Source organism: Carassius gibelio, chromosome B7, assembly GCF_023724105.1.
Source record: "Carassius gibelio isolate Cgi1373 ecotype wild population from Czech Republic chromosome B7, carGib1.2-hapl.c, whole genome shotgun sequence".
In the NCBI taxonomy this organism is placed as follows: Eukaryota; Metazoa; Chordata; class Actinopteri; order Cypriniformes; family Cyprinidae; genus Carassius; species Carassius gibelio.
Window position 1 is genome coordinate 3,080,530 of NC_068402.1, and position 11,491 is coordinate 3,092,020.

The following is an 11,491-nucleotide window of genomic DNA, read 5'->3' on the forward strand; positions in this document are numbered from 1 at the left end:
TGGGGTTATTTTTATTTCCCGGGTGACCTGGGTGGCATAGTCAACAAACTCAAATGTGTTTAAACTGTACCGCCCCCTCCGCCACACATATTTAATTCAATTAATTTCAAGCTTATTTGTATAGCGCTATTTTTGATACAAATCATTGTAAAGCAACTTTATAGAAAATTCTGTTTCGACAATATTTAGTAGGAGCTTATAAGTGGTGGCTGTCAGTTTATGTGCATATGACAGGAATTTTCAGAAAATTCAGAAAGACATAGTCAACCAGACAATGAACACTTAACAGCAACTATTATATGATGCAATCACACTTGTAGCAATATTTGTTAGTTCTGTTGTTGATTCAGGGTTAGCATCATCTGAGGTCCTTTGAGAAGTTGACATGATCTCTTCTCCGGGTGTTCTGGATCCAGACTGAAGCTTTTTCTTCTCTGTTCAACAGAATAATTAAGAACAGCGGTTATAGTAAAAACTATAGAAAACACTTGTGCCTCTACATTTTCCTCTTTCTCACCAGCCTCTGTCTTCTGGCTTGCTGTTCCCTGCTCTCTTTCTGTCACTTACATTTTCCTCTTTTCTTCCTCTATCTCCATCTCTTCATCTGATCTATTACTTTCCACTCTCTGTCCATCTAGGAACAAGGCTCAATTTACTATTTCAACATTAATCTATTATTTTAACCATCAGTACTACTCTTGCACCTAATCAATAAGTCCACCTTAAATGTTGATACAAAACATTAAAAAAACTGATACACTGGAATATAGTGATTAATATTATTATTACTGTAGTAGTTCTTGTTGTCTAAAATTGAACACCTTTGCAATGTTAACAAATGACAGGCTACATGTGTTATTCATCTCCTTCACACTGCACTTTGATGGCAGGTATATTATTCATTTTATAATGACATTGATATTTGTAAATTTATTTCCAGAGAGATATTATTGTGTTTACAGGGTAAAGTGGTCTTGCTGTCATAAACACTGTTGCTATTGTAGAAAAAATATATATTTGTGTCACATTTAAAATATAATTATATTTTAATTCCTTTCTGAATTGTTTTTTATTTTCATAATGATAATTCAGACAATGAGAAAACCTGAATAAGCCTTACCAGTGTTATGATAATTATTTTTAAGGCACTCTGCGTGTTAAAAAATAAATAAATACTGTAATATAATAAAAGTTTAGTCAAATAACATAAAAAGACCAGACCCCTCGATCAGGGGCGTCATGCATTCATGATTTTTGAGGGGGCACATTGGGGGGTATAAGTCATGCTACGAAAGCACTGTATAACTGATATAGGATTATGTTTTATTTATTTTTCCTTTAATTCAAAACAATTCTAAACATGCTTAATATATCAGGAAATATCTCGATTCTCAAACGTGAAAGTAAACGCGTTTTGCACCTTTATAGATTGTTATTTGATCAATATATGGAATTGTTATTTGATCAATATATGGAAAAGTAGTGTTATCTATTAACTACACATAATACCCCGACTTTTTACTTAAGTGCCATAAAATATTTTCAATATGACTGAATTTGCATTTAATGTAAATTTTAATAACAATATTGTAAGTTACTTATTTTAACACTTTCATTTTACAGAGAGTAAAGAAAATTTACATTATCAAAGAACATTTTCATTCAGTCTAGCCAGAGTTCAGGCACTCCCATTACAATCACTGAAGCACTTTACATTAAATTATGCACATCTGCACTTTTGTTGTTTCTGATGAGAGAATTCGCTAAATAATTCAGTCAGCGAGCAAGTGAACAAAACATCGCGTTTCAGTGGCGACTATTCTGCATGTCTCTGATTGGCCATTGCATTTATAAGCGCAACAGAATCTTTTCTGATTGGTTATCATGAAGCGTTATACGAACGCGTCTATCTCTTGCTCAGCTCCAGCCAGCGAACACAGATTTGAATTTAGCATTGAATTTGGAAGCTGCGTTTAAAATCCACTTTGCCCAGAACTCTTATTAAATAATTTAAATAATGTTTATAAGTATGTAATTCTGTTAAATAAGGTTCATTTTCATATTGATTGATACCGACTGACGTAAGTCAGATGTAAGTATGGAAATGAATGGAAAGAGATATACACAAATATAGAGGAAGTGAATATGAAATAGGGTTTTTAGACTAGGAAACAAATAATGTGATGCTAAATGAGTGATGAGAGCAGATATAATAATCATTACACAGTTTGAAGCTGAGGACATAAACATCAGACTCAGGACAGAAACACACAACCTCTAAAGTAAGAATAACTCACAAGTTCATTCTTTAACTAGAATTAGACTTTGAGAAGTTAATATTGTCTGACTTGTTGTGAATCCTGTCATGCCGCTAAGATTTTTTTTTTTTTTTTTCATAATGTTTTACTCTAAAATGAAAATGAGTGTATTCGATTTTTTTAATGCATTTTTTTCATCTTCAGAAATGGGCCAGACTCTGTATTTCATTCTTCTTCTCATTGGTGAGTGTGTTTGTGGTTTTATTCATGATTTCTAGTTTCATTAGGTTTGATCCTGTTATGAAAAGCATTAAAGCAGCGTCTCTCTTTCACAGCTCTCTGCTCCGTATCTGAATGTGTTCAGCGTCAGTATCACTTTATAAATGAGAACAAGACCTGGACTGAAGCTCAGAGATACTGCAGAGAGAATTACACAGATCTGGCCACCGCTGACAACATGAACGACACGAACGAGCTGAAGAAGAGTGTGAATGACGGAAGTGTTCAGAAAATCTGGATTGGGCTGCAGAAGACGGGTCGTGATGAATGGCACTGGTCTTCAGGTGAACCTGCGCTCTATCTGAACTGGGCTCCTGGACAACCAAATCTTGGTGCAGAAGAATGTGTTATGATGGAAAGTGGACAATGGTATGCTGAGGGATGTAGCACGCCCCTAACTTTTATTTGCAGTTCCTCCAATAACAGTAAGTGCATCTCCCTACAATGGCAACAAACATTAATGTATAAAAAGAAGCACAGAGTTTTTGACCCTGCTCCTGGAGGTCCACTGCCCTGTGAAGTTTCTATCCAACCTGCTTCAGCTTGTGATTATCAGCTGATGCTGAAGAGTTTGATTTGCTGGTTCTGGTGTGTTTGATTAGGGTTGGAGTGAAACTCTGCATTTCTGGAATTCTGTCTCTTCTTGACGTTTACGAACAAAACTCTGGTTCAGTTCTTGTACCATCGTAGTAATTTTATTGTGTTGACTTTTACCCATATTACAATATTTTGTTTTGAGATTTTTATTGTCAGAAATTAGTCTTTTTAGGTAGATGTTTCAAAACAAATAAAATTTGTGATCCATTCAGCTTTCAGTATCTCAACACAAAATCAAAAATCTTTAAATGATGTGTTTCTGATGATAACCATGAAGCATCTTAAGAATAATGAACAAACTGATTGATGAATCTGTTTTTATCTGTTTTTCTTAAAGCAGACACAGAACTTGTCTTTGTCAATCAGGCGATGAATTGGAGAGACGCTCAGAGTTACTGCAGACAGAATCACATTGATCTGGTCATTGTGAGGAACCAGAACGAGAATCAACAGGTTCAGCAGTTCATTACTGATAATCATTCATCTGAATCATGGATCTGGATCGGTCTGTTCAGAGACTCATGGCAGTGGTCAGATCAGAGTAACTCTTCATTCAGAGACTGGGACACTGGTGAACCTGATAATAATGGAGGAAATGAAAACTGTGCAGCTCTTAATGCTCAGAGAAAATGGTTTGACGTCTTTTGCACCAATCAATATCCTTTTGTGTGTTATGAAGGTGAGTAGATCTTCACTAAACACACACACTCCATCATCACCTCCAGATCTCTTAAAGTTCACTCTACATGTCTGACATGACAAATTCATCCCCAGTGTTTGTTCTGCATGTTGTTTTTGATCAGTCTCTCTCTAGTTTCTGCTTGTGCTTGGTTTATCTGCAGATCCTGAACTGATTGTGATCCGAGAGAATGTGACGTGGTCTGAAGCTCTGAGATACTACAGACAGAATCATGTGGATCTGGTCTCGGTTCATTCAGAAGAGATGCAGCGTCGTGTGATGAACGTGGTTAAACTGGCGTCTACTGCGGAGGTGTGGTTGGGTTTACGTCACTCCTGTATTTTGGGCATCTGGTACTGGGTGAGTGGAGATACTGTGTGCTATCAGAACTGGGCTCCAGGGAACGGCACATCAGAGGAGGACTGTGAACACACAGTGAGATCTGGAGCAGTTCAGTCTGGAGGAGATCAGCGCTGGATCAGTCTTCCTGAGACTCACAAACTCAACTTCATCTGCACAACTTATGAAGAGTGAAAGGAAACACAGAACTTTATGCAAGATAAGAAGAGCTTGTGTGTTTACTCCCTATAAACTTTCATTCACCACTTTGTAAAGTAATAATTTGAATAATATTTGTGTCAACAGGCAGTCGCACCTGAGGGTTAAAAATACAGAAACATTGTGCTCACTGAGCGCATGTGTGTGTGTGTGTGTCTTTTTCTTACTTCATTGAGTTTTGTGACGGTCAAAGAGCATCATAGACTCTCAATTAGATATACATTTATACTAGTTTATATTTATTATGATACAAATAAAATAACTGAAGTGTGTGATATGAGGTTTATTAAATTCATTTGTGTTTTAAAGATCTGTGTATGTTACTGCAGATACTTCTCTTTCTTATATTGAGTTTCATGTAACAGTGTCTTAAGATTATAAATGACTTGTTGAATATGAATCAGTGAGCACCAACATTGTGCGTCTCAGCTAAATGAACTAATGTTTATTCTTTGAGGAGAGAATGTTGGGTATAACATCTCTAGAAGTATTTTACACTAAATATTAAAGAATGTGTCAAAACATCAGCTCAAATAAACTCCTGTACAACCAGCAATCTCATCTCTTTCTTTGACTGTTTCCTAACACCAGAATTATAAAATCCAACTTGGTTTCAATCATAATTCATTAATATGTTTGATTGGAACGGTGACTCCATTGCAGGAAAAAATAAATAAATAAAATTAGCACTGTTAAAAAATGAGAAATAAACTGATGACTATATGTTGCTAATTAGATCAAATTTATAATCTGTCACTCTGGAATTAGGACTTTTCGCTGACTTTTTGTCTTCCTCTGTTGAACCATGGATATACTCAAACTATTTTGCATCCTTTCCGCACTTTTCTCATATCTCTCAGTACCTTGCGTTACTTCATGCACAAACAATGTTTTAGTAATCACTGAGACATGTTTGCGTAACTCTATTCCCTACCCTGACCTACATTTATGGGGAAATCGAAGGGAAGTCGTGGACTAATGGTTAGAGAGTTGGTCTCCCAACTGAAAGGTTGTGAGTTCGAGTCCCGGGCCGGCAGGAATTGTAGGTGGGGGGTGCATGTACAGTTCTCTCTCCACCTTCAATACCATGACTTAAGTGCCCTTGAGCAAGGCATTGAACCCCCAACTGCTCCCTGGGTGCCGCAGCATAAATGGATGCCCACTGCTCTGAGTGTGTTCACAGTGTGTGTGTATTCACTGCTCTGTGTGTGTGCACTTCGGATGGGTTAAATGCAGAGCACAAATTCTTAAATGTCACTTGGTTACAACCTGTTTTGGCAGAATAGGTCATCTAAGGGTGGGGTGGTGGCTAATCTTTTCATTGCACCTTTCACCAGGTCAGAGTTGATCATACTTGGCGATCTAAACTGGGACATGCTTAAGCCCCCTGAGAATGTTGTACAACAATTTGACTGCCTAAACCTTCATCAAATCATAAATCTACCAACTAGATACAACCCAAAAAAGTTGTGACAAGGCTACACTGATAGATGTTGTTTTTACAAACACCCCACTCATGTACCTTTCAGGTGTTTTTTGCAATGACCTCATGACCACTGTTTCATTGACTGTGTTAGGAAACAAACTTCTGTCAAACAGCCTCTCGTAATCACTACTAAATGCATTTTGAAACATTTTGATGCTCAAGCCTTCTTACGTGATCTGACCAATGTAAACTGGTATAGAGTCAACCTCATTCCCACCGTGAATGATGCATGGTTGTTTTTTAAAGATCTTCTTACTGCTGTGATCAACGAACATGCCCCAAACAAAAATATATGCATAATAAACTGCAAAAGCCCATGGATTAATCGTGATTTAGCTGTTCTGCTTCAGCAAAAAAATACAGCCTGGAACAAAGCATGTACGACACATTCTGTCGAAGACAAACTTTTATTTCGCCAAATTAGGAATAAGGCCACACAAGCAGTAAGGGAGTCTAAAGCTGGATTCTTTAAAAAACAGTTCACACTTTGTGGTGTGAATCCAAAAGCATTTTGGAATATGGTAAAACAACTTGAAAACAAACCCGGACCATACCATTGTCCCTAAAAGTGGATGACATTGTTGTTGTCACTAATAAAAATTCCATGGCTGAAGCATTCAATCACCACTTCATAAATTCTGCCTTTGTTTCCAATGCACTAAACCTTAATGCTACAGTCCCAGCAGTTTCTAATACCTGCAGCCTTTAAGCCCCTTCTCACAGTTTTTCTATTCGGCCTGTTTTAGTGGGAGAAGTCCTGAAGGAATTGACTGCTCTGGATCCCAATAAAGTAGCTGGGTCAGATGATCTTGCCGCCTTTTTCATTAAAATAGCTGCCCCTGTCATTGCGGCTCCTCTTACAGCCCTCATTAATCTCTCCCTCCATACAGCCGAGATTCCACCTGCTTGGAAAGAAGCAGTTGTGCTTCCCCTGTATAAGGGTGGTGAACAGGCTGACCCAAACAATTACAGGCCAATCTCCGTCTTGCCTTGTGTGTCTAAAATTCTGGAAAAACTTCTGGACAAACAACACTGTGCTGCTATTTTCATTGACCTTGCAAAAGCTTTTGACTCCGTGGACCACAATACACTCATCCACAGACTTAGCAGCATTGGTGTCACTGATCACTCACTGGTTTGGTTCTCAAATTATATGTCTCACCGGGTTCAACGTGTAAGATTTGAAAACTGCTTCTCCCATTCTCTCCAAGTTACCAGGGGTGTCCCCCAAGGCTCCATATTTGGCCCTACACTATTCTTAATTTATATTAATAACATTCCCCAGGCAGTTGGTAATTCACTCATTCACTTATATTCTGATGATACAATCCTTTATGCCACAGGTTCCTCCCCTGAGGCTGTTCAAGCTACCCTGCAAGATAGCTTTGACCAACTACAGCAGTCTTTTACACATCTCAAACTCACTCTCAATACCTCCAAATCAAATATAATGTGGTTTTACCATAAGGGTACTACGCCTCCTCCTGCAGTTAACATCACTACCTGCAAGGGGACTATTCTAGAACAAGTCACTGTATATAACTACTTGGGCATCTAGTTGGAAACTTTACTTTCTTTCACCATTCACATATCAAAGCTTCAATCAAAAGTCAAAGACAAGCTTGGGTTCCTTTACAGAAGCCGCTCTTCATTCACCACCTCTGCCAGACTTACTCTCATTCAAATGACCATTCTACCCATGTTACACTATGGAGACACTATATACAGGGTTGCTTGCAAGTCCTCTCTTTCAAAACTTGATGCTCTTTATCATTCTGCTATCAGGTTTGCCACAAATGCACCCTTCAATACACACCACTGTGCTTTATATTCATCTGTTAACTGGCCCTCCCTTCACAATCGCCGTAAAATTCACTGGTTCACCTTCATTTACAAGACACTTCTTGGCCACTCACCTCCCTTCTTAGGTCACCTGCTGCAGCCAAAGCCCATCACATATAACACTCGGTCCTCACTTCATCTTCAACTAAACATTCCCAAAAACTAATTCTGGGTTTGGTCTTACATCTTTTCAATCTGCTGCCGCTCGCGATTGGAATGCTCTGCAAAACATTGTCAAGCTAGATAAACTAATTTCATCCTTCAAAACTAGTATATCATACTTGTTCACAGACAAATGCAGTTGCTTCAGTACATCATTATCTAAGTATTTTATTATTATTATTATTATTTTTTTTTTTTACAGTAAATAGATTGATGATGTTTGTTGTTTTAATATGTATTTATGTAAATGCTAACCTGTGTTTCTAATGTTCTGTATTTATTTTAGCCCTACTTCCCTTTCCCTAAGTGGTCCTTCCGCTTGTCAGGCCACCATTGTAAATAAGAACCTGTTCTTAATGACTTGCCTGTAAAAATAAAGGTTGAATGAATGAATGAATAAACAGTTTAACCAAAATTATTTTACATTTGTGTGTAAAGTCTGTCAGAAATATCTGTGTACCTGATGGCAGCTGTCACACACAATACAAACAGGAAATCATCAAAGACCATAATCTCATTTAACAACAGCAACTTTCACCTTCGTGGACTTTAAAGGGGAAGCAGTTACAGTGTAACTTTCCTGTTTTTGCAATAAAACTGATATATTAGACTGAATGAAATGTAAATAAATACAATAACACTCACTGTTTATCCCAATGTTTCAAATCAGAGATGCAAATATTGTCCAGCCTGAATGTCTAAATTTGGTCTGGACATAAACAAATGAATGAGGATGTATTTGTATGCAAAAATAAGCATATTTTATCTGAGATCTAAGTCGTGCCTGCAAAATTAGCAGAAAGAACTATATTCCAAACACTGTGGGCACAAGCTACTCTCCTCAAGACTTCAATGACACCAAAGTGCACCTTTACAAACACAACAGATTAATCACCAAAGTATCTCAGGAAAAACACTCAATGTGCAGGGTTTACTCCACGAGAGTCAATCTGACTTCAGGAGACAACGAGGAACAGTAAACATGATATCTTCTGCCTGACAACCTCAAGAGAAGTGACAGGAAACACTGACCTTAACACTGCAATCATAGACTCAACCAAGGCATTCAATACCGTATGTTGTGAGGGGCTTTTGAAGATCATGAGTAAGTTTGGTTACCCTAAAAGATTAATTTGCATAGCATGCCAATTCCAAAACAGCATTGTGTGCTTGATGATAGAGATCTAGCTTTCACAGTTATAAATGGAGAGAAGCAAAGCCGTGTGTTTGCCCCCACACTGTTCAGCATAGATAAGATCAAGGTCCATGTGGCCAGACTATGTCTTTATCCTAACATTACGCCATATTTGCTGATGACTCCGCCCTGAATAAGTGAAGTTCTTATGACATGCAGGACGCCACGGAACTGTTCTTCACTGCATGCAACAACTTTGGCTCGACTATTAGCATACTGAAAACTGTGGTGATGTACCAGCCTACACTACTGGAACTACACTACACTACCAGCCTACGATCAGGAATTTCATATGCTTCTGTGTCGACCATTCTGGCTACTAAGGGAATTTACAGCGGTCATATTCACAGCTGTTTACATTCCTCGTCAAGCCAACACAGACCAGGCACTCAATGAACTGTATCGGGATATAAGTGAGCAGGAAACCGCGTACCCAGATGTGGCATTTGTCACGGGGGACTTTAACAAAGCCAAATTCAGAACGAAAACTCCAAAATATTTCCAACACATCAAGTCAAGTCAAGTCACCTTTATTTATATAGCACTTTAAACAAAATACATTGCGTCAAAGCAACTGAACAACATTCATTAGGAAAACAGTGTCTCAATAATGCAAATTGACAGCTAAAGGCAGTTCATCATTGAATTCATTGATGTCATCTCTGTTCAGTTAAATAGTGTCTGTGCATTTATTTGCAATCAAGTCAACGATATCGCTGTAAATGAAGTGACCCCAACTAAGCAAGCCAGAGGCGATGGCGACAAGGAACCGGAACTCCATCGGTGACAGAATGGAGAAAAAACCTTGGCAGAAACCAGGCTCAGTTGGGGGGCCAGTTCTCCTCTGACCAGACGAAACCAGTAGTTCAATTCCAGACTGCAGCAAAGTCAGATTGTGCAGAAGAATCATCTGTTTCGTGTGGTCTTGTCCTGGTGCTCCTCTGAGACAAGGTCTTTACAAGGGGATCTGTATCTGGGGCTCTAGTTGTCCTGGTCTCCGCTGTCTTTCAGGGCAGTAGAAGTCCTTTCTAGGTGCTGATCTACCATCTGGTCTGGATACGTACTGGATCCGGGTCACTGCAGTGACCCTCTGATCTGGACACAGACTGGATCTGGTGGCCACGGTGACCTCGGAATAAGAGAGAAACAGACTAATATTAGCGTAGATGCCATTAAGAAGCATGTGGCAGGGCATCAACAACATCACAGACTGTAAAGGGAATAAACCAGCTTCTGTGAACATCGTCACCGCTCTACCGGATGAGCTTAATAACTTTTATGCTCGTTTCGAGGCTCACAACACGGCACACAGAGAGCGCTCCCACGGCTGCTGCAGAAGATGTGAGGTCACTCGCCGTCTCTGTCGCGGATGTAACCCGATCCTTCCGATGTGTAAATATCTGTAAAGCTGCGGGTCCCGATGGCATCCTAGGTCTTGTGCTCAGAGCATGCACAGTCCAACTAGTCGGTGTTTTCACATACATTTTCAACCTCTCCCTCTGTCCGTCTGTGGTTCCCTCATGCTTCAGAAAACATTCTCACTCCCAGCTCGTCACATATTGACGCTTAGTCAGGACCCCTTGGCATCACTTTCTGACACAAAGGGTACACTGTTAGGTCATTTTTTGATGTGCAGGTTCTCTGTTAGTTTAGATAAAAAAAAAATGTGAAAGGCACTGGGAATTTTATTATCATGACTAACTTTGGTATTTTATATTGTTCAGAAGTTATAGGTTTAGGGTAAAACTGGGGTTGTATTCCAGTCAAAGCATAAATTTATATAAAATTATTATTATTAATTTCAAATGCATGCAAACCATTAAACTAAGGCAAACAACTGGAAAGAATTGAGGACCCTGCATGTCAAAAAGTGATGCTAAAATGATACCCCTGAACAATGAAAATGATGCTAAAGGTGTATGTTGAGCGTCAAATCGTGATGTCAAAAGATCCTGACCAAGTGTCAATGAGTTAGGAGTGATAATGTGTTGTGTAAGCAGGTTCTACAGTAAACATTTGTAAACATACAGTAATAGTGTTTTGTAAACTACAGAAGTTTGTTACAGTGTTGTTTTAGGATGATTTTGGTGTTTTTTTTATTTTTTATCTGTAGTTGTTTAAGTCTGTCAGAAACGTCTCTGCTGTGGCAGCTGTCACACTGTTGCTATGCAACAGGAGGATGGCAGGAAGAGTTGGTGATGCAAACAGGAAGTAGACTCATTTAACAACATTAAGTTCAATCTTTGTGAACTTCGCGTCACTGGACCTTTAAATTGAAACACATTTACAGTCTCATTTTTCTGCAATAAAACAAAACTAATGAATAAGACTGAATGACGTAATCAAATGGGACTAAAATAATACACTCATTGTTTATGCTTCAGTTTCACGTCAGTGATGTAAATACTGTCCATCCTGAACATCTACATGTGCTG

At 38.6% G+C, this 11,491-nt stretch overlaps 1 pseudogene; it reads left to right on the forward strand.

Moving 5' to 3' along the window:
* The window catches only part of LOC127961741 (C-type mannose receptor 2-like), a 49,340-nt pseudogene that overhangs the window by 14,101 nt on the left and 23,748 nt on the right, over positions 1-11,491 (forward strand).